Source organism: Crocuta crocuta, unplaced genomic scaffold, assembly GCF_008692635.1.
Source record: "Crocuta crocuta isolate KB4526 unplaced genomic scaffold, BGI_CrCroc_1.0 scaffold140, whole genome shotgun sequence".
Classification (NCBI taxonomy): domain Eukaryota; kingdom Metazoa; phylum Chordata; class Mammalia; order Carnivora; family Hyaenidae; genus Crocuta; species Crocuta crocuta.
This window is the reverse complement of record NW_027527775.1, coordinates 9,097,598-9,120,589: the sequence shown is the minus strand read 5'-3', so window position 1 is coordinate 9,120,589 and position 22,992 is coordinate 9,097,598. Positions and strand designations below refer to the sequence as shown.

The 22,992-nt window shown below is 46.0% G+C and overlaps 2 long non-coding RNA genes across 6 annotated transcripts; both read left to right on the top strand.

Moving 5' to 3' along the window:
- Positions 1-445: 445 nt before the first annotated feature.
- LOC144238952 (uncharacterized) lies at positions 446-6,444 on the top strand. Of its 5 annotated transcripts, none has more exons than XR_013337268.1 (5): positions 446-864; positions 1,300-1,398; positions 3,111-3,455; positions 3,852-4,007; positions 4,880-6,444. It is a non-coding gene; the product is annotated as an uncharacterized LOC144238952 (long non-coding RNA). The 5 variants fall into 5 exon arrangements; XR_013337267.1 differs by lacking the exon at positions 3,111-3,455 and having other exon boundaries at positions 502-516; positions 654-864; XR_013337266.1 differs by lacking the exon at positions 3,111-3,455 and having other exon boundaries at positions 608-864.
- A 2,774-nt stretch (positions 6,445-9,218) lies between these two features.
- Positions 9,219-17,665, top strand: LOC144238944 (uncharacterized). The gene is made up of 2 exons (XR_013337265.1): positions 9,219-12,131; positions 13,755-17,665. It is a non-coding gene; the product is annotated as an uncharacterized LOC144238944 (long non-coding RNA).
- The last annotated feature ends 5,327 nt before the right edge of the window (positions 17,666-22,992 follow it).

Genomic DNA, 22,992 nt, shown 5'->3' with positions numbered 1-22,992 from the left:
AAATTAGTGGAGATAAAGGTCTCTGGGCCAGAGAAGGCCGAGGAACTGTTAGAAGAAGATATCTAGGGGCACCTGGGTGGCTCAGTCCGTTAAGCGTCCAGCTCTTGGTTTCAGCTTACGTCCTGATCTTTCAGTGTTGTAAGTTTGAGCCCCGTGTCAGCCTCTGGGCCGAGAGCGTGGAGATTGCTTCGGATTCTCTCTCCCTCTTTCTCTGCCCCTTCCCCATTCACACTGCCTCTGTCTCTCTCAAAATAAATAGATAAACTTAAAAAAAAATAAGAAGATATCTATGGATGTTTCTAGAAGGGGGAGGAGGGAGAAACTAGGACATGTGAAGGCCGTCCAAGGCAATGGTAGACGGGAAGGATTGGGAAAGGTGGAATGGTGTGGACTTGCACAGGGCTCGCTGAGAGTTGACGAGAGAAGACAGAGTCAGGAAAGGGCACTGAGAAGGAGGGACAAAGAGAGGCACTTCGTGGCCTGTCAGCTTGGAATGGGGAAGGCGGGAGACAGGAGGTATGTGTTGGGATGCCGCGGCGCGGGGCAGGGAGGATGGCATCGGCCTGTAGATAAAGTCGGCTTTTTATTAAGGTGAGGTAATGAAGGGGGCATCTGAAGTAAAGATGGAGGGTCTGGGATGGTTTATTTCCAAGAGCTGCCGGGTCTCCCTCCCCGGGCGCCCTGAGGAGAGCTCAGTCCGTGCTGCGGTGGAACAAGAATGCAGAACGAAGATGAGCTCCGCTGAGAACAACAGTCCAGTGAGTTTAACCAAGTGAGAGGTGGCTCAGGACTCACGTTGATGACAAGGAAGCAGATTCAGGAAGACGGATTCTCCCCAAATTCTTTTCAAGGCTGTTTTCACAAGTGGGTACATATTTCCACCCCTACCCTCAAGACCTGTATTTGCTTAGCAAATCAAGCGTGTGTGTGCCTATGCGCGTGTGTGTGTTCATGGGCATACAGGTGCGTGTATGTGCGTGTGCGTGCAAGATAACAACGGCTTACTGCACCTTTGCTATGTTTGGAGATGGGGGCACGTGTCCCCCGTTTTGATCACTGCAATAGACAGTTGAGTGTAAAAGATTCCAGAGCAAATAGATGCTTCTCTGACTCTTAGTCTGCAGGGAAAAACACCGACGACAAAGTAATGTCAGGTCTGACTGGGAGCTGAAAGTGGAAGCAAAGGTTATCTAAGGACCACCTTAGGAGATAAGCTCATGTTCCCTTCGTGACGTGTTCGTGTTCGTTCCAAAGCCTCATGACCTGAAGATTACTGCTCCTTCTGTCTTCTCCCTGCAGCATGGATAGACAACACCGCTCCACTCATCTTCAGACCCACATGGCAGTGCTCCAGGGAGACCCCGGCTCCAGGGCCCCAGAAGCAGGGAGTCCTGTGTGGTAAGGGTAGAGTCCTACATTTGGGGGAATGAGGCACAGGGTCCAGAGCTGCGGGCCGAGTCCATGAAGGTGCCCCATTCTTCAGATCCCTCATGGCTTTTGTGCCCCCTGTCACTAGTGGGGCAGCAGCACAGCGCCGTGATGAGGACCTCCAGCCCCATCACCCATTGGCTATGCGATCTTTGGCACGTTACTTGACTTCTCAGAGCCTTGGTGTTCTTGACTGGATCGCTAGTGTGACGATCATATATCGCACTTGGGACAGTGAATGGGCATGGAGTGCCTAATTAGCATAGTACCTGCCACAGAGTTGAGGGAGAGGCTAATATCATCATCAGAGATTCGGTAAGCATTCAGGGGAAGCAGGAGGAAGGCAGTGTGCACACTGTCACCTTGTTCTTGAATAGTATGAGGACAGGGTTATAGACCAGTATCATCAGGACGGCTGGGAGAACCAAAGTCTGAGGAGAGGAAGAGGAGTATTATAAATCTGGGGAGTCCGGGGGAAGGTGGCGGACAAAGTCCTCGGTGCGCCTGGATCGTTCTATGTTTCTATAGCAACATCCCCTGGGGCCTGGCTACTCAGGGCGCCATTCTGACTGCAGCGCTGGTATTCTCTAGAATCTAGCTACACGTGCTGGTTCTCAGGCACCTACCCCCCACCCAAGCCACGGGACTGCATTTATAACAAGATGTTCAAGCATTTCATGTGTATGTCGGACTTTGAGAAGCCCTGTTCTTGGGAGCTGGTGGCTCTGATTTGATTTACTTAATCAGCTTAATCTCATGATGCGTCTGAGGAGGTGACGGTCAAAGAAGAAACCTCTGGCCCTTTGCCGGGAAGGGCACCAATATGAAAATAGAGGGGACAGACTTGTTTTAAAAATGTTTATTTTTGAGAGACAGAGAGAGACAGTGTAAGTGGGGGCGGGACAGAGAGAGAGGGAGACACAGAATCTGAAGCAGGCTCCAGGCTCTGAGCTGTCAGCCCAGAGCCCAGTGCAGGGCTCAAACTCACAAACTGCGAGATCATGATCTGAGCTGACATAGGACGCTTAACTGACTGAGCCACCCAGATACCCCATGGACAGACCTTTTTGAACAGCCAGCAGTGCCTTGTGATTTGAGGCCACAGCAAAGCAGCTGAAACAGCAGGGAAGCAAATTAACACAGTGACAGGAACAAAGGCATCAGAACCTAAGTCAGCCCCATACAGGCTGTATTTGCAAAGAGCGTAGGGCTATACTTCCAGATGAGTGTGTGTGTGTGTGTGTGTGTGCACACACGCACACACTCATATGCGTATATGTGGGAACAATCCTCTCCCATAAAACACATGGTTAGGAAAAATGTCTGCTTGCTTTCATAAACAGAACCAATGTGTCCAGCATAAAAGGGAAGAGTATTTTACTAAGACCTCTTCTGAGAGTACAAAAAGCTCTCTCCAAAGATAGGGACGGGATTTTTTTCTTTCTTGTGAAATATAACTGGTCTCTGGAGCCAGCTCTCTGTTCACTGTGCCCTGGCCCCAACAGCTTTGCTTTCTGTTGTTATTTTTTAACAGAGAACACAAGTTTCCAGTTGACAGAGTCCATGCTCGGCTCTTTCACTGAACATTGCACAAGTGACAGGGGCCTGTGGCTGCCTCTGTAAATAAACAGGGGCACAGGACACGAGAATGTGCCAGCAGGTCCTCCCAAATGTCCCTGCAGGTGACGACGCGGCCCTTCCTGGAGCCCCCCTCAGGAGGCAAGACTTGCTGTGCCCCCTGCCCCAGAGGCCAGGCCAGCCCCGGGCGCAGTCAGCAGAGACCTCTGTCCACATCAGCACTCCTTCGGAATCTGTCCTGCGTTAGTCAGGAATGTTCTTCAGATAAGGGATGGAGGAGAATGCAGGCCCTCAATCAAAGTTATCCAAGGACAGCAGGGATCTTTATCGTGCGGCAGGCCAGGACAGGCATGCTTCCGAGACGTCTCAGCCAGAAACCTGAACACGACGGTGACACAGAATGCCGAGACCGGACTGCAGAAGAATGTGGCCAGGGTGCTTTCTCCAGGGTACCTTTGACCTGGACCTGCAAACAACCACTTATTTCCTTGCCTTGCTCCTCCTATAAGAATGACCCCAAGGGACTGCAGATTCCTTAACAGTTATATTTAGCAAGTCATGAAGGCGACTAGCCAGCCCCAGCCAACTAGCCTTCCTTAGGAGGCCTGGATTCCTTTGTGCTACTCTCTGCCCACCCCCCCTATTCCCGCTGGCTGACTCTTAACCCCTTCATGGCTTAAGGAGTCCCCTGCTGGCCCCAAACATCCAGAACAAGTGCCCAGGTCCCCAAACTTCTCTCTTGGCAGCCTGAAATTCCGTCTGACCGAGNCTCATCCAGTGTTTTCCTAGTAAAATGATGCAAGGACCCTTGGGAAGGGAAATGACTCAAGCTTTTCTTTTATCAGCTCACAGACCAAAGAATGGGCACAAGTTGTGGCTTTGGAGGCAAGAAGGCTGGCTGGAGACTGAAGATGACTTCTGGTAAAAACGAGAATGACTCCCCTGGATGCACTGAAGTGGCGCAGAAGGAAGGAAAAAGGGCTTAAACCCACAAGGACAAAGTGAGTGGAGAGGGCACGGAGCACGGAGGGCGGGACTTTGCCTCTGCTGTGAATAAAGGTCACAATCGGGGAAACCCTGAACATCGATGTGATCACAATCTGAGAGAGGGAGGAGGGGGCGCGGGTGGGAGGCAGTGGGGGGGAGCCCTCAGGTCTTTATCTGCCATCCTAGAAAAGCAATAGTCCGGATCTAACACAGAAACATGGAGATGATCTCTGAGCAGGCTTGCAGTTTAGAAACGCAGAGTAAACGCAGAGTAAATACCAGAAGAAGAAGGAAAAAAAAAAAAAAAAAACTGAAAAGAGGAGGATTAGAAGCCAAAGGAATGCAGCAAGGACTCTTCTTTCCTTTCAAATTCTAGAAGTGTTGGGGCGCCAGGCTGGCTTGGGCTGGCTCAACAGGTAGAACATGTGACTTTTGATCTCAGGGTCAGGAGGAGTTTGAGCCCCACATTGAGTGTAGAGATTACTTAAATAAGTAAGCATTTTTTTTTAAGTCTCAAATTCTACTGGCGTTTACTTTTTAGACTATGTGATGTGTGTGTTTCTTTTTTCATGAGAAAAATTAAAATGTAAAAATGTGAGAGAAATGAGATGGAGTAAGAGAGAATGCCTGCGATTTCGAGTTCCTACGCAGGGCGGGCTGGGCTGGGGTGTTCCTAAGCCTGAGCCACGCAGAGACTGACTCCACCACACCCTTGAAGTGTGACTGAGAAGCCAGAATTCTCCCGTGTCCTTGTTTGGCTTGAAAGGGGGCAAACCGAGGGTGAATCCGCACGACTGGAAGCCGCAGGTCTGCGGGCACAGGAGGGAAAGAGGGCTCGCGAAAGGCCAGTTCCAGCCGAACAATTTGCACCTTCTTTGCTTCCCAGGGATTTCTGTTGTCCAAGTTCGCTGAGCCACACACCGGGCCCACCTGGCCTTCCGGCCCCCACTGGGACTGCACTTCGGGCTCAGCCGCACCTGCAGCGGCCACCGCGGGGCGGATGTGGCGGCGCCGGGCGGGAAGGACCAGCGCGGCTCCTCCGAGCTGCATGGAAGACCCCATGGCCCCCTGTGTTTTGGTGTCCGGGGAGCTTGGCCTGGGTGGGGGAGCAGGTCGTTGACTCTGCAAGCCCAGCTTCCCCTTTTAGCCCGCGCACTGCTTCTCTTAAAGCGCAGTAAACCCCGGGTCCTGGCTGCTGGGATGCCCGGGCTGTAACTCACAAGGCACCACCCCTCAGCATCATCTCCCTGGCAGGAATGATGCCTAGGAGGAAAACAAATTGCAACACCGTGCATGGGCAGGACTTGCAAAATGCATCAAATGAGATACCATAAAGAATTATTAGCAAAGCCCCCAATAGTCCGCACTAAAGAAAATACTAGTTATGACCACGATAATAATTATTAGCACCTACTTTGGCTGGGAATGGTGTTAGAAACGGTGATACATCGATGCTATATTCTCTTACCGCAATACACGCTTTTCATCTTCTAATTAATTTTTAAAAGCTTAGTAAGTCCATTGTTTGATTATAAACAAGTCCCTGGATTCCAGAGCTTTCAGCTTTGTAATGCATGAGAAACGAAAGAGCCAGTGTTGCCCAAACAAGCTGAAAGGAAAGTTGCTAACCTTCCGGAACCTGCTTTGTTTGTCCCACAGCTGACTAGACCTCCTGGCTGCCAGTCCTTTAAGACAATTTAATATTCTACTGAGCGAACCTGTCACGTTTATATAATCATTCCCCAAGTGCTGACTATGTAGATTATTTCTTACTTTTCAAATTATTTATGATCCTGGATGAACATTTTTGTTTTCCGTGTTTGAGTTCTTATTTGCTGTGTAAGAGTCACTACAGGGAAATATTAAAGGGGAATGAGGGCTCTGTGCAGAGCCCAACTTGGGGCTCAAACTCACAAACCATGAGATCATGACCTGAGCTGAAATTAAGAGTCAGATGCGTAACTGATTAAGCCACTCAGATGCCCCTCCCCACCCAAAATAGACTCTTAACTATAAAGATGGTTTAACTATAAACTGATGGTTATCAGAGGGAAGGTAGGCAGGGGAATGAGTGAAATAGGTGGAGGGGATTAAGAGTACATGTATCTTTTTAAGGTTTATTTTTTGAGAGACAGAGCATGAGCAGGGGGAGGGGCAGAGAGAGAGGAAGTCACAGAACCCAAAGCAGGTTCCAGGCTCTGAGCTGTCAGCACAGAGGCCAAGGCAGGGCTCAAACCCATGAACCGTGAAATAATGACCTGAGCTGAAGTCTGATGCTTAACCAACTGAGCCACCCAGGTGCCCCAAGAATACATTTATCTTGATGAATACTGAGTAATGTATAGAATTGTAGGGTCACTACATTGCACACCCAAAATTGTACTGACACTGTATGTAACTATATTGGAGTTAAAATAAAATTTTAAAATAAAATTTTAAAAACTTTTTTGACATTTGTCCCAGTATTCCTTTTGTGGGGAATTTACCCTAAAGGTAAAAGATTAAGGATGTGAACAATTATTTATCTATGATAGTTTTAGTTCTTAGATATTTTTAAACAGACTTTTGTTTACTTATTTATTTTTAAANTAAGCGAAAGTCAGACGCTCAACCGACTAAGCCACCCAGGCGCCCCATTTTAAACATTTTTTTAAAACATTTTTTTAAATTAAGTAAACTCCATGCCCAATGTGGGGCTTGAACTCACGACTCTGAGATCAGGAGTTACATGCTCAGGGTACCTGGGTGGCTCAGCTGGTTAAGCATCTGACTCTTGGTTTCGGCTCAGGTTATGATTTCACAATTCATGAGTTTAAGCCCTACATCAGCCTCCAGACTCTCAGTGGAAAATTCCTGCTTGGAATTTTCTCTCTCTCCCTCTCTCTGACCCTCCCCTGCTCTTCCTCTTTCTCTCTCTTATAATAAATAAACTTAAAAAAAAAAAAAAAAAAGAGTCGCATGCTCGCTGAGTGAGCCAGCCAGGTGCCCCTATTTCTTCTTTAAAACCTCAAAAAATGAGGTGCCTGGGTGGCTCAGCCAGCTGAACGTTTGACTTCAGCTCAGATCACAATCTCACGGTTTGTGTGTTCAAGGCCTGTGTTGGGCTTTATGCTGACAGTACAGAACCTGCTTGGGATTCTCTCTCTCCTCTCTCTGCCCCTTCCCACTTGTGTTTTCTCTTTCTCTCAAAATAAATAAATAAAACTTAAAGAAGAGTTGCATGCTTACTGAGTGAGTCAGCCCAGGCGCCCCTATTTCTTCCTTAAAATCTTGAAAATTTTATACATACATAATATATGTATGTATAAAAATAATAGATTGAGGGACGCCCAGGTGGCTCAGTTGGTTGAGTATCTGACTCTTGATGTTGGCTCAGGTCATGATCCTAGGATCGTGGAATTGAGCCCTGAGTTGGGCTTGGAGCCTACTTAAGATTCTCTCTCTCCCTCTCCTTCACCCCCCCTTTTTTAAAGTTTATTCACTTATTATTTCTGAGAGAGAGAGAGAGAGAGAGCAAGCACCGGTGGGGAAGGGGCAAAGAGAGGGAGACATAGAATCTGAAGCAGGATCCAGGCTCTGAGCTGTCAGTACAGAAACTGACATGGGGCTTGAACTCATGAACCATAAGATCATGACCTGAGCCAAAGTCAGACACTTAACTGACCGAGTCATCCAGGTGCCCTTCTCTCCCTTTCCCTTTGCCCTTCTCCCCCACCTGTGTGCTTTCTCTCTCTAAAATAAATAATAATTAATTAATTAAAATCATAGATTAATGAAATTATGAAGTCTCATATGACAGAGTACAATGCAGTGATGACAAGTTCATACCAAGGGCTTTCAAATTACTCCCTTTGGGGTCTCTTTAGAAGGTAACTGGTGGGAAATGGGCTAGACGTGGCAGAACTAGAGAGTGTGTAGATAAGGGCGCTGGGCCTCCGTAAATCTGTGTTCATCAGATAAGCTTTACTGTTCTATGCTTTAATGCTGGGAGTTTGTGTAAGATTTTATTGGGAAAAAAGAAAGGATTTTGTAACTAAAAAAGATTTTAAAATACAAAGTAATATATATTGCAGGATGTAGAAGAATGATATACTGATAAATGAAAAGGATGGTCTTTAAACAGTATTATGAAATTCTAGCAAACTGAATTCAGCAGCATATGTAAGGAATCATACACTATGACCAAATGCAATTTATCCCTGGATTTCAAGGATGGTTCAACAACCATCGTTATAAGACACATTAACAGAATGAGGGGAAAAAAGCCCACACGATCATCTCAATGGATGGAAAAAACTGAAAAAACTCAATACTCTTTCATGCTTTAAAAAAAACATACCCTATCAAACTGGGAATAAAAAGGAAGTTCTTGAACATAATAAAGGCTACAAATGGAAACTCCACAGCTAACATTATATTTAATGGTGAAAGACTGAAACCTTTTCCCTTAACCAGGAACAAGCCTACTTCCACCACTTCTATTTAACATATTCTTAGAAGTCCTAGCCAGAGCAATTAGGCAAGAAAAAGGAAAAAAAAAAGTTTTCAAGTTGGGAAGTAAGAAGTCAAAATTATCAGTGAGTACAGATGACGTCATCTTAGATATAGGAAACCTTAAAGATTGTACCAAAAACAACAACAGCAGCAGCAGCAACACAACAACAACAACAACCCTGTGAGAACTGATAGGCAAATTCAGCAAAATTGCAGGATATAAATTCAACATAAAATTAAAATTAAAAACTTTTGTGTATCAAAGAACACTATCAACAGAGTGAAAAGACAATCAACAGAATGGGAGAAAGTATTTGCAAGTAATATATTTAATAAGGCATTAACCAAAGAACTACAGCTCAAAAACAATTTTAAAAAAATTCAAAAATAGACAAAGGTTGAGGCACCTGGCTGTCTCAGTTGGTGGGGCATGCGACTCCAGCTCAGTGTTGTGAGTTCATGCCCCATGTGGGGGGTAGAGATTACTTAAAAAAGTAAAACCTTGAGGCGCCTGGGTGGCTTAGTCGGTTAAGCATCCGACTTTCGCTTAGGTCATGATCTCGCGGTTCGTGGGTTCGAGCCCCGCGTCGGGCTCTGTGCTGACTGCCGGCTCAGAGCCTGGAGCCTGTTTCAGTCTGTGACTCCCTCTCTCTCTGACCGTCCCCTGCTCACGCTGTCTCTCTCTCTCTCTCTCTCTCCTAGAAATAAATAAAACATTAAAAAAAAAATTAAAAAAAAGTAAAACCTTAAAAAAAGTAAGCAAAAGGTTTGAATAGGTACTTCTCCAAAGAAGATAGAGTCAATTAGCACATGAAAAGATCCTAACCATCATTAAGTCATTAGGGAAATGCAAATCAAAACCATAAGACACTATTTTAAACCAATTAGGATGGCTATTATCCAAAAAAAAAAAAAAAAAGGAACATAAGTGTTGATAAAGATGTGGAGAAATTAGAGCCTTGGTTTATTGCTAGTTGGAATGTAAAATGGTGCATCCACTGTGGAAAACAGCCTGGTGGTTCCTCCAAACAGAATTACCATATGATCCATCCATTTTATTGCTAGGCTTGTACACAAAATAGTTGAAAACAAGAGCTCAGATACCTGTAAACTAGCATGATTCACATTAGCCAAAAGATAGAAGCAACCCAAGTGTCCATTACACATTTTATAGGGAAACAAAATGTGGTGTATCCACACAATATAGACTAGTACTCAGCCTTAAAAAGGAATACAATTCTGACCTATGCTACAACATGGTTGGACCTTGAAAACATTATGCTAAGTGAAGTAAGCCATACAGAAAAGGATAAATCTTGTATGATTCCACTTCTACGAGGTGCCTAAAAAAGGCAAATTCAGGGGGCGCCTGGGTGGCTCAGTCGGTTAAGCATCCGACTTCAGCTCAGGTCATGATATCACGGTTTGTGGGTTTGAGCCCCACATCGGGCTCTGTGCTGACAGCTAGCTCAGAGCCTGGATCCTGCTTCAGATTCTGTATCTCCCTCTCTCCCTGACCTTCCCCTGCTCACAGTGTCTCTCTCTCTCTGAAATTAAAAAAAAAAAAAAAAAAAAAGGCAAATTCAGAGAGACAGCAAGTAGAAAAGATGTTGCCAGGGTCTGGGGTCATAGGGGGAGGGAGAATTTGTGTTTAAAAGCTAGGGTTTCTTAGGGCGCCTGGGTGGCTTGGTCGGTTAAGTGTCCGACTTCAGCTCAGGTCATGATCTCATGGTTCGTGGGTTCTAGCCCTGCATCGGGCTCTGTGCTGACAGCTCAGAGTCTGGAGCCTGCTTCAGATTCTGTATCTCCTTCTCTCTCTGCACCTCCCCCTCTCAAAAAATAAACATTAAGAACAAATGAAATAAGATAATTAAAGTATTAAATAAAATAATTGTAAAAACGTTAGATTTTCCCTTATTCCTATGATGGAACCAGAGTTCAGAGTTCCCATCCTACCTTAACCAATTAAAAACATGGGAGAAAATATATGGAAGAAAAACAAACCAGTTTTCGGGCGCTGGACAACAGACAGTGTCTTGACAGTGATCCCCGAGAGAAGGCAAAACCAATGAGATGAGCCCTCAAGTCACCCTCCTTATTACCTGGAGAGAGTTTTCAGGCCAAACCATAGGGGGAAGGGATCTAAACACAACCTCAGCTGAGGAGGCAGAACTGAGAATTTGGGGAGGCAAAGGTAGCGAGATTGCAGGGTGGAGGCCTGTAGAGGCCAGAGTTGCCTAGAGAGGGCGCTCTAGAACCTGCCAGCGGTTCTTTAGATTTCTGCGGCATCGCATTCACGCGAGGACACCAAATGAAGCTGGAGAAACTGTTGGGGAGTTCTTTTTGTTATTTTTTTTTAAAGATCTGCTCTATTGTTTTTTGATGTTTGTTTATTTTGGGGGAGGGGGGAGGAGCAGGGAGCGAGGGAGACAGAGGATCTGAAGCAGGCTCTCGCTAACAGCAGAGAACGTCAGGTGGGGCTTGAAATCACTATGACCCGATGACCGGAGCGCGGAAATCAGATGCTTAACTCACTGAGCCACCCAGGTGTCCCTCTTCTATTCTTGCAACTTCTTCCAAGTTTGAAATTCTTTCAAACTAGAAAGGTGTTTGCAGTGAAAGGATATTAAGTGGTATATCATGCTAACATTTACCAAAAGAAAGGGGGAGTGTCTGTATTAATATCACACAAAGTAGATTTCAGAGCAAAGACTCTTGACAGAGAAAGAGTATCTTTTTATACTAGCAGTGGAGTCAATTCAACAACAGCACAGAGCAGTCCCAATCATTTATGCACCTAAAAATATTTATTTCCAGTATCTTTATACTATAAATATGGTAACAAAATTGACATGTGCAACAAGAGGCAATTTATTAGGGGTGAATTTTGTGTCTGTCTTGAATCTCCATTCTCTGTGATATCAAGAGACAGAATACTCAAGTGTAGATATTTTCAGTCATTTCAGGATTCAACTTGGCCATTTTGGGGCGCCTGGGTGGCTGAGTCAGTTAAGCGACCGACCTTGGCTCAGGTCATGATCTCATGGTTTGTGGGTTCGAGCCCCGCGTCGGGCTCTGTGCTCAGAGCCTGGAGCCTGTCTTTGGGTTCTGTGTCTCCCTCTTCTTTGTGACCCTCCCTGCTCATGCTGTGTGTGTGTGTCTCTCAAAAATAAATAAAACATTAAAAAAATAATAATAAAATTAACTTGGTCATTTTATATTTTCCCTCACTCTCTACCTCTATAGAGACGATTCGAGTTCCAGGGCTTGACGTGGTGGTGACAGCTGGTCCTCCATCATGGGCTCACCCAGCTCGCTCCTGAGATGTGCTGTTTCCCATGTGGTCTTGTTATCACATCTGTCTTCCGGGCATGCATCCTTGACGTCCATATCTTACGATGGTCTCTGGTCCCTTGCCCACACACTCTATACCCTCATTGTCATGACCACAGGCTATTGGTGCTGGACAAAAATTGAAAGGTTACCTTAGGCTGTTTCTGCCTAAGCCTACTCTGTTGGTTCACAGGGTTCCAGTAGTAAGTGGGGCATAAAACCTGTCCACTCTTGGAGTCCCATAATGTATATGGAATTCTTTCGTTCATGAGCATGAAAGAGGCAACGAGGTGCAAAGACCAGATTAAGAGGTGAGCAGCATCTTATTCTCTTGTGGCCTCTTTAACTCTCTTCCTCCAGCCTAGGATTCCTTGTCTGGCCTTCCAGGGAGCAATACAGTCCAGCTCTTCATCTGCTCTCTTTTTCAGTCAATTGTTTATGGCATGAATTTTAGATTCTTTGTTTTATTTTGACACTTAAAAACCAAGTTTTTGAAACTAAAAACTCCTTTGTGTTTCAAAATGTTCATTTAAAAAATTGGGTTTCCATTCTTTCCAAGTACTTCAGGGATACATCATTGATGTAGTTTTCTTAGTAGCTTAACCAATACATATTTAAAAATGTTTTTTAATGTTTTATTTATTTCTGAGAGAGAGAGACAGCATGAGCAGGGGAGGGTCAGAGAGAGAGGGAGACACAGAATCGGAAACAGGCTCCAGGCGCTGAGCTAGCTGTCAGCACAGAGCCCGACGTGGGGCTCGAACCCACGAGCAGTGAGATCATGACCTGAGCCGAAGTCGGATGCTCAACCGACTGAGCCACCAGGGCGCCCCTTATTTTCTTAACCAGAAGTCCACTTGGCTAAAGTCAAGGTGTTGGTAGGAGTGTGTTTCTTCTAGAAGCTCTAGGGGGCCATCTGCTTCTTGTCTTTGGCACCTTCTAGAACAGCCTACATCCATTGGCTTGTGGCCACCCCCTCTTCCCCAAGTCACCAGCACAGAGCCGAGTCCTGCTCATGCTGCCATCTCTCTGGTTCTCTCTTCTGCCTCCCTCTTCCACTTATCAGGATCTTGGTGATTACACAGGGTGCAGCACGATAATGTCATCTCAAGATCAACATTAGCAAACTTAATTCCGTCTGCAACTTCACTTCCCCTTTGCCATATAACCTAATATGTTCACAGGTTCCAGGAACTAGGGCATGGACATCTTTGGGGGGTGGGGGTGGGGGGCATTATTCTGCTCACCACAGGCAGACCTAGCTTCACCAATTAGCCCGATCCATTCCTCTGGCTACAATCTTCGGTGTATAGTTACAGGCATTTCGCCTAATCCTGGCATACAGTCATGGGTACAGCCACAGGTGAATAGCCTAACCTAGTCCAATCAGACTGAATGTCAACTCCAGCTAAGAACACTGGGACAGGAGGACTCTCCCTCTTCTTCTAGACCTGGCCTGCCCAGTACAGTAGTCAGTGGCTACTTAGGAAATTGAGCACTTGAAATGCAAGCAGTGTGACTGGGACGTTCTCTAAGTGTACAATACATACTGAGTATTGAAGACTTAGCATAAAAGAAAACATATGTAAGATATGCTATCAATAATTTTTTTAAGTTTATGTATTTACGTTGAAAGTGAGAGAGTGTGTGTGCACGCACACGTGTGCCAGCAGGGGAGCGGCAGAGAAAGAGGGAGAGAGAGAGAATTCCAAGCAGGCTCCCTGCTGACAGCGCAAAGCCTGAACCCACGAACTATGAGATCATGACCTGAGCCGAAACCAAGAGCCCGCCGCCACACCGACTGAGTCACCCAGACGCCCCTGTTATCAATAATGTTCAAATGATTTCATGTTGAGATAAGATTTTGTAACTATTAGGTTAAATATAATATATTATTGGAATTAATTTCACTCTTCTTGCTTTTTTAAAAACAGGACTACCAGAATCCTTTAAATCACACACCATGGCTTACGTTATATTTCTACTGGACAAGGCTGTTCTAGATGGCGGTGCAAACAGAAGTGAAGATTGCGACTACTGTAGCAAGTTTTGTCTGTGTGTGGGAGGTCAGCTTGGGATGAGGCTGCAAGTGAAGAAGGCAGAGCAGAGAGAAAGAAATTGGCTGCTTGATAACATCACTGGACCACTGGTCCACCAACGAGGAACCATCCAACCATAACGCCCTCACAGACTTTCCATCCCCTCCTCCTCAGCCCTACAATCAACACTTCCCTTCCACTCGGAGACTGCCTGTGGTAATGTTTATTCTTCCCAACTGAGGCCAACATTCTATTCCGGAATGTGTAACTCAACTTGTGTTGAAGTTAAAAAGTACAACAATCATTACATCATCCTGTGAGCAACGTCCAGGATGTGTTTGCTTGCGAGACAGAGCAGCAGAGAGGGGGGACTTTCCACTTCCTTCTTTTGGCACCTTCTAGATCTCACAGTCCCTCTGCTCATCTTTAAGACTTTGGAGTATTTGGTCCCTCTCTTCAGACGGCCGTTGCCAGCTCATTCGCACAGCATATAGCTTCCAGCTCCTTGCACATGAAGCCCTGTGGCTTCCCTAGTCATTCTGCACTTCGTGGCCCTTTTGACCCCTTCGGCTCTGGTCTGTTCTGCAACTTCCACTGTGCAGGGTTCCTTCCAATGCTGTAGGACTGAGCAAGTTCATGATCGGCACCAGCAGCTCAAGCTGCTCTGTAAGCCTCCTGTGACTGCTCTCTCCTTCCGTTCCAACGGCCTTAAAGCGGTGTCTGCCTGCCCCTCAGCAGAGTCTAGGAGGCTTTAGAAAACTGTAGACAATTTTTCAAAATTAGAATAAAGTTTTGCCAATGACAATACAGAAATCCCATAGGCGTAAGGTGAGAATGTCACAGTAACAGAAACAGCATGTGGCTGAAAGCAAAGCCCACGGGAGCAGCCATGTACTCTTACTTCAAAGCTGGCCAGGCCTGGCAAGCTCCCGCGTCCCCAAACATAATGCAAAATTTTCTGTGTCTCCAATATCGTATTGTGCACCAGACTAACGTTGACCCAGTTTACCTTTATTTCTAGGGTGGCTTTTGTTATGGGGGTGAGGGCAGGGATGAATCACAGATCTGAAATAAGGATATTCTAGGATATTTTCTATGTAATTACATACTATTCTTACTTGAAAAATTTAAATTGCTTTTTAACAATTCAGAGGTTATTTCATTTATGAATAGATTTAAGATTATTCAAAGACTTTATAAAGACTCTATGACTGAAACAGAAGCTATATTAGAAGTGGGATTTTGCCAGTGCTCGATTGCATTATGGCCAGTGGCATAGGACTTCCTCAAGCCGGTGGCTCACACCTCCAAGGGGTCCAATGCTGGAAAGAAAAGTCAAATGGGAAACAAAGCAGGACTTGGTAATCGTTGGCCAAGTCCTCCATACTCCCGAATGTGGCTCGCATTGGTGGACGTGGGCTGGAGAACGTGGCGGCGGCCAGGAAGACACAGTGCGACTGTCTCTCCTCTGCCCGCTTGCCTCTAAGATGGCCTCCACACAGCAGCCTCAAGCTAACAGACCCGCCCCATTGCAGGGACAGAGGAACAGGACAGAGAGACTTGGCCAGGCTTGACCACTCAGGGAAACTGAACTTGACCCTTTCTTCTGCGTATTATCTCAGCAGGCAGGAGGCAGAAAGGGCCTTGCGCTGCCTGGAAGAAGCTGCTGCAGTGTGCTCACCACAGGAGAGCGGAAACTGTGAGGGGAGCGCCATGGAAAGTGTGAGGGGAGCGCCATGGAAAGTGTGAGGGGAGCGCCATGACGCTGCTGACCCTTAAGGTGTAAATGACAGCTGCTAAAATGCCTCATGCTGAATCATCAATTTCCCCTCCCTTTGCATAAAGCAGAGCTGGGGAGGAACACACAGTGGGGTGAGTTGGGGGAGTCTCCTCTCTGAAAGGCAATACTTCGCATAGAACCTCAAACCTCATAGTAAACGAGCAGCTGTTTGCTACTTGTTTGACTGTGGAATGAGCATCTTTGTTCTTATTTATTATGGAGTTACCAACTTGTACCTTCATGCAATGCTTCACTGAGCATTTGTAATTAAAAAAATTTTTTTTAATGTTTCATTTTTTTTTTTGAGAAAGCGAGCGCATGAGCAGGTGAGGAGCAGAGAGAGAGAGTGAGGGACAGAGGATCCGAGGCAGGCTCTGTGCTGACAGCAGTGAGCCCGATGTGGGGCTTGAATTCCCCAACTGCAAAGTGCGAGATCATGACCTGACCTGAAGTCGGACACTCACCTGACTAAGCTATCCAGGAGCCCCTGTAATTTTTTAGAGACTTTTTAATTTTATTTTTAGAGACAGTGTGTACAAGTGGGAGGGGGGAGCAGAGGGAGAGAGAATCTTAAGCAGGCTCCATATGGAGCCTGATGCAGGGCTTCATCCCACAACCCTAGGATCATGATCTGAGCCAAAATCAAGAGTTGGACGCTCAACTGACTGAGCCACCCAGGCACCCTGAGCGTTTGTAATTTTTAAGCTATAATATCCAGCTTCTACCTTCAAAGAGCTTGTAATCTAATGGAGACAATACATAAACACACAAAAAATTTTACCCATAAAGATTGACTTAAATGCCGAAGAGAATAATGAAAGACATAAAGCAGCTGCCCTCTGATAAGTTTTAAGGACAACACTTACTGAAGCCTTTCCAAAGAAGGATGACCACTGAGCGAAGCTGGCCAGGGAGAGGCCAGCAGACATGAGATTTCAGCTGGACCTTATAAGACAGTAGTTACAAGTTAGACAGGAGAAGGGAAGTGGGGAGAATGTTCCAGGAAAGTAGAGGGAAGAGCAAGGTAGATTCCAGAGACGGTGAGTAACACTGTTTGACCACAGCAGAGAGTTCCTCAGCAGAACTGTGGAAGGTTAGATTAATAGGTCATGTTGGCATCACGCTTTGAAGGGATTTACATGCCAGGCTAAGGGATTTGGACTTTATTTACAGGCCATAGGAAGCCATTCAAGGATTCTAAGCAGAGTAACGACAAGATCAAAGGGGAGTTAAAATGAAGTCTTCAGAAAATAAGGCTCAGAAGTAATGATATGGTAGCGTTAGGATGGTGAACATTTTTTCCCTTATTTTACAAATATTCTGCAATGATTTAGTTCTTATCACTCAAAAGTATAATCAAGTCTTTTCTTGCTAAAAAATAGAAGTAAATTTCTTCTTGGTCTCTCTATGCTGTTTCCTCGAGAGCCTTCTTGGTTTTGAGCATTTGTTTTCAATTTGCAATAAGTTGAGGTGTCAGACTAACTTGCTGTCCATCTTGTGATTCCTGTCCAAAAGAGTGTGGACATCCCCTTACCACAGACATAAAATCTCCACTGCATTTAGCTAGAGCATTCCTTGCCATGGGAGATCATGAGTTGCTCCTATAAACACCTAATTAGAAAACTTTATTTCTCTTCCTCCAAAATCTCATCAACAGAAAGGAGTAGATGTTTTTAATTCAGTTCATTTCCCCACTAAATGCACAGCGAGGACTCGTTGGCTTTTTTATTGGACTCCTGTCCCGGCACGTAGTACAAGATTCTCTTCTAAGATACTATGCTGGGGGGCATCTGGGGGGCTCAGTTGGTTGAGTGTCAGACTCCTGATTTTGGCTCAAGTCCTGATCTCAGGGTTGTGGGATCCAGCCCTGTGTTGGGCTCTGTGCTGACTGAGGAGCCTGCTTAAGATTCTCTCCCTCTGCCCCTCTTCCACTCGCATGCTCTCTCTCTCTCTTTCTCAAATAAATAAAAATTAAAATTAAAAACCAAATAAATAAAAATAAGACGCTATGCTCACTTTCTGCTTAGCTCAGCCTCAGCCTCATTCTTTTCATTCTTTATTAGCCCCATGGGCTAATAGGAAAGCATCCTCACAGTCACACCCAGAAAAATTTTACCGGCTCTCTGTGCACACTTAGCCCAGTCAGGCTGACACATAAAATGAACCATCACACATTGAGCCACACAAGGAACTCAATGATAGCTGTTCCCCCTACCTATGCCTGGTCCTGTTTCTGCCTTCTGGTAACCAAGATGCCCAGATGATTCTAGTCATTTTGGTGAGAGCCTCAAGCTCTTCATTCGCTTCATTACCTCCTTCCACGTGTACTTACCTTGGGCATCCAGGCTTCTGATGTTTGCCCACCGCTTTGGAGGTGACAGAAAATGGGGGCAGAACTGGGTTTTACAGTAAACTCATCTATTTCCCCATCTATCTTGTCCCAGATGACAAGCACATATCTCCAAAGGACACCTCCTAATCAGTGTTCTAAATAGTAGGGGTTTCAAGGTCTGGGAAGCACCAAGGAAAAAAACTATGAAATGGAATGTAGAGTAGGACTTCTCCTGCCTGACTAGAATTGTAGCTAGGGGCGCCTGGGTGGCTTAGTCGGTTAAGCGTCCGACTTTCGCTTAGGTCATGATCTCGCGGTTCGTGGGTTCGAGCCCCACGTCGGGCTCTGTGCTGACTGCCAGCTCGGAGCCTGGAGCCTGTTTCAGTCTGTGACTCCCTCTCTCTCTGCCCCTCCCCTGCTCACGCTGTCTCTCTGTCTTTCCTAGAAATAAATAAAACATTAAAAAAAAAAAAAAAGAATTGTAGCTAAAAGGCTAAAAGTTGAGGACAGGAGGAGCTAATACTGAGAGACTGTGCCAGCAGCTGGGACCACACCCTTCTCCCAGAGCTCACTAACCAGTGGTAGAAGTGGCTCTGCTCCCACGGCCGTCCCGCCATGCTTTCTGTTAGAGGGGGAGGGGGTCAGGATTCACAACAAGTGGCGATTCTCTTCCCAACTGCCCAAGGAAGGAGATGCGTCTGTTCTGTGATCACCCACCGGCAATGAGGGTGCCTGTGGGAAGCCTCGATTCGGGCGTCTCATTTCCCAAAGTTCACTGGGCTTCGCCCTCAATTGCAACTTGCCAGTCACCCCTGCCCTGGTGTGAGCGGGCACAGGGGAGGTGTAAGGAAGTGGCTGGACGCAGGGAACGGGCAGCGGCTGCAGTCCCATGCCGGGAAGGCGGCCATGTTGCCAACCACAGAGCTGCCGGTGTCGTGGTGCGGTGGCTTTGCAGGGTCGGCCTGGTTGAGCTGCACTACATACCCACTACTTCCCTTGCCATTTGTTTCTAGCTAGGGTTGGCCACAAAAGGGAGAACTGGAAGACGGGAGTGGAGCAGTGGCCATATCTACTCTCGGAAGGGCCAGGCAAGTCAGTCCCTCTCACGGCATAGGCTGGTTTCTGTGGATCCAGTGGCTCCATTGTTGGTAGGGAAGCAGACTGGCTAAAGCCCATGGGCTCTCCTCCGGAGCTCTTCCACATCCTAGGCCTGGGCCAGGTCCCAGTGTGGCACCATTGCCAGAGCACCAGCCTCTCCTGCAGCTCACCCATGGCGATGTCGTCAAAGGCTTGCTGACGGGATTCCGGTGAGAGGCAGATATAGTTTCAACTGCCCCTCCTGTCTGCCCTTTTGCACTCATCTTTCCTTCCTGCCCCTCAGCCTATGACTCGGCCCCAGGCACAGGAGGAACAGCTGGACTGAGACTGTTTCACCCGCTCTCTCAATTGAGGCACAGCTCTACATAAATCCCTTATTCTGTCATTCCTAGCGGTTCTACTTCTTGAGTTAGTCCTACCTCATACACGAGGTTTTCCCCCAAAATCCGTCATGATACCCCTAAGTTATGTGGAGAAACTCAGTATGGTTAAAAAGAGCACAGGTTGGGAAGTCAGCGAAGTGTCCCAATTTCACCTTTTCAACCAACTTGCCATGTGACTTTAGTAATGTCACTTAACCCTCCAAATCTTGGTCTCATCACTTAAAAAAAATTTTTTTTTAGTGTTTACTTATTTTTGAGAGAGAGAGACAGAGTGTGAGTGGGACAGGGACAGAGAGAGAGAGACAGAATCCAAAGCAGGCTTCAGGCTCTGAGCTGTCAGCACAGAGGCCAACGCAGGGCTCGAACTCACGACCTGAGCTGAAGTCGGGTCAGACGCTTAACCATCTGAGCCACCCAGGTGTCCCTCATCACTGGTTTTAAGGGGGCTTCGTCTAGGTGGTCTCTAAAGAGGTTCCCAAGTTTAAACACATAAGTGAACACATGATATCCAAGTTTATTCTTAAGAGTTTCTGAACTCTTTAAAAGCAGCTGTGAAAATTAAACTGTAAGAGAACTATTACTGACTGGTTAATTCCAAATTTTATGACAATTCTCCTGTTACTCAGTTATGGTAAACATTCTTAGGGGCACATGCAAAACTCACAATTCCTCATTCTTTGGGTACTTGGCCTGGTGTATTAAGGTAGGTCCCCGGCAGCCATGTTACTATTATATGACCACCTCCTGCCCTTGGTCTAATTCTAACTAGACCAGAGGTGTACCCCTGGCCCAAGGAGGCCCTCAGATACTCCCTCCTAGGAATTGAGAATGGGACCAGAAAATTGCTTGCCAGCTTCTTTGGGTCCCTCAACCCCCAGAAACACTGGGGTGGCCATGTTCCCATATTCCTCCACAAGGTCCAGAGAGGCAGGAAGAATGTGTCTGACTTGAGACAGACAGTGAGGCACGTGCCCACAGAGAAGCAAAGGAAAAAGCTACAGGGAAAGAGTCCCATTGGTTTCTGGTCCTAGCCTGGCTGCATTCCTGCCCTTGGTTCCTTGAAACAACCTGTGGTTTTATTTTTTCCTGCTTTCTGTTTATGCTGGCTCAGGCTTATCTTTATTACCTGTTCCCAAAGAATGTTAACTGATAAGACAGTAGAAATATCTATTTTTTATAGAAATTAGTTAAAAACTATTGATTCTTTTTTAAAAATTTTTAATGTTTATTTATTATTTTTAAGAGAGAGAGAGAGAGAGAGCAGGGGAGGGGCAGAGAGGGAGACACAGAATGTGAAGCAGGCTCCAGGCTCTGAGCTGTCAGCATAGAGCCCGACACGGGGCTCGAACTCCCAGACCGAGAGATCATGACCTGAGCTGGAGTCAGACGCTTAACCGACTGAGCCACCCAGGCGCCCCTGACTATTGATTCTTTATCATTATGCTTCTTCATTCAAAGCAGAAACTTTGGTTTTGAAAAATTGCACAGCCCTGTTAGACAATGGATAGTTTTGAACCGCTAATGATATTTGTCTGATAGCATCAGTAAAAACTGCTTCCTTAGCATCAGCCTCTTGCCCTCTGGCAAATAGGCATTAACCCTCCAAGTGAACATTCCCATACAAAAACTCAATGAATCATTAATCGTCTCATATTGGAGCACTGGGCTTAGCACATAAAGGTAGGGTTCAAGTCCCAGTACTGCCATTCACTATCTGTGTGCCTTTAGTAAGTGTGTAAGGTCTCTGGCCCTCAAATATTCCATCTATTGCATAGAAACAAGTTCTTCCGTACAATGTTACTGCGGCGTTTAAATGAACTGCTACGTGCCAAAACACTTTATAAATCATAAAGCTCTTTACAAATGTGAATTCAGAACACTGAATATTCGAACGACTGTGTTGAAATATAGTAGAAAACACAAGCAAGAGAAGGAAGACAAAGGAAACACTATCAGACAATGGGCTTCCATGTGGAGTGCCAGAACCTCAATGGAAAATTCCCTTCTCCACCCAGTTTATCTAAAATAAGAGTGACTGTAATAACAGAAATGAACTCCTTCTTTATGTTTATGCTAAGGTAGAGAAGTAATGTTGTTCTTTCCTACAATCCAATCATGCAAACATGGGTATAAACAGAAATTCTAGCATACAGACTCAAAGACATGTTTCTAGAGTTTTAGCTCAATGAGATGTGACACATCATCTATATATACAAACACTTCTGTGAATGTACATAACACCCTATGTACGGTATACACATATTAACGTGGATAGTGGGGATTCCAGAGTGAGAGGCTAACTGGGAATAACCACTGGGAACTCAGACATGTTCAGGCACGTCTGAAGGGCCAGAATGTGAGACCACCCAGGATCTATTTACATGAGGACCTGAGATGATGTACGCAAGGGACAATGATGGGACATGCTGGACAGAGAGGAGACCCCCAAGAATAAGATCACCTGCCTTTGGGAAACAGAAATCTGTTAAGTTCTCCTTGTCCCAGACAAGTGTGTCTATACAGGAAGAGGGGCCATATGTACAAGCCTGTTGGCCCTGTAACTGCAGTTTAGGGTGGCAGAGACAGCTATTTCTCTACAGCATGCTGCACTGGTGTCACCCAGATGTCCTCAGTATCCCTCTCTTGTGACCAAGACCTAAGAAGACAGCTAGAACCAGAGAGTCTGTGTGGACCAAGTAAGAGTGTAAGAAAATACTGGCAGAAGTCACTTCCTCCTCACTTCAATATGGTGCCCCGTTTATTAAAAACCAATAAGGAAGGGGCGCCTGGCTGGTTCAGTCAGAAGAATCATGCTACTCTTGATGTTGGGGTTGTGAGTTCAAGCCCCACATTGGGTGTAGAAATTACATAAATAAAATTTAAAAAAATAAATATGATACAATAGAAGCCAATAAGGCCTACGGAAACAAGAGATGATGAGGGGGCGGCACCTACCCATTGTGCTCTGGTCCGCCAACCTCTCCAGCTCACATCCACCTATCTCCCTCCACTCTGCATCTGGCCCATGTCCATGGCAACTTCCTTCCCACCCAAGGGTGAGGCTGCTTGTACTAAAAAACCCTGCTGACTCAACTCAAATGCAGAGGTTTGCGTCCACAGTACCATAGCATCCGGGTGTACTGTGACTCCTCGCCATGGTGATGTGGTCTTAACAGGACAGACAGAGCGGTCCTTTAATGAAGAAGTCATGTCACTTCTCTGCTCAAAACTCTGCAGTGGCTTCTTGTCACACTCAGAGGAGAGTCCCTCCTGTCTTCATCTCCTTTGACTTCTACTTTCAGAGGGGAACCAGGTTTTGTGGGGCCTGAAGCTTATACAATTTGGAGGGCTTTTAAAGAGATACCATACAAAATTATGTATGGGCATGAATATTTATTTACAATGAGAAAACTAATCACAACAGATTAAAAATCTTCCCAATGCAGGGTGCCTGGGGCACAGTCGGGTAAATATCTGACTCTTGATCTGGGCTCAGATCATGATCTTGCGGTTCATGGGATCAAGCCCCGCATCAGGCTC